The sequence below is a fragment of the Sinocyclocheilus anshuiensis genome, unplaced genomic scaffold (genome assembly GCF_001515605.1).
Source record: "Sinocyclocheilus anshuiensis isolate Anshui unplaced genomic scaffold, SAMN03320099.WGS_v1.1 scaffold836, whole genome shotgun sequence".
Classification (NCBI taxonomy): Eukaryota; Metazoa; Chordata; class Actinopteri; order Cypriniformes; family Cyprinidae; genus Sinocyclocheilus; species Sinocyclocheilus anshuiensis.
In genome coordinates this window covers 182258-182688 of record NW_015551122.1, presented here as the reverse complement: position 1 = coordinate 182688, position 431 = coordinate 182258, and the positions used below count along the sequence as shown (strand labels likewise).

Genomic DNA, 431 nt, shown 5'->3' with positions numbered 1-431 from the left:
TGCGTTAAGGAGGCAGCCTTATCAGCGGCGCACGAGATGCGATGACGATGTAAGTGTCGTTGCATTATAATTTTTTTGTTAGCCTGTCCAGCTGAAGCCACTAGATGCGGCGCTGCTGCGTTGTTCATTCAAAATATAGCCGAAAAAGAGAACATCATTGCGGAGAAGATCTTGTTTGCATCAAAACCGAAACCAAGCCGTTCACACAGAATGCATATTTCACGCATTTTCTAGACGTGCATCTATTACTGTTGCACTCGCGTCTCGCACAAAAGAACTGCATGTTTAGAAAGCAATGTAAAATTAATGCAAGTTTAACTTTGAAAAAAACATATATCGAGACTTTATGGCGGGTTTTTCCCCATCTGACTGCAACTCGTGTTTTTAAATGAAAAATGTACTCTGTGTGATTGGCTTTCCGCCCTTTGTAT

The 431-nt window shown here is 41.5% G+C and overlaps 1 protein-coding gene across 1 annotated transcript in view; it reads left to right on the top strand.

Moving 5' to 3' along the window:
- The window catches only part of LOC107663105 (myelin proteolipid protein-like), a 10985-nt gene that overhangs the window by 6726 nt on the left and 3828 nt on the right, over positions 1-431 (top strand). The gene's annotated exons all lie outside the window — the stretch shown is intronic.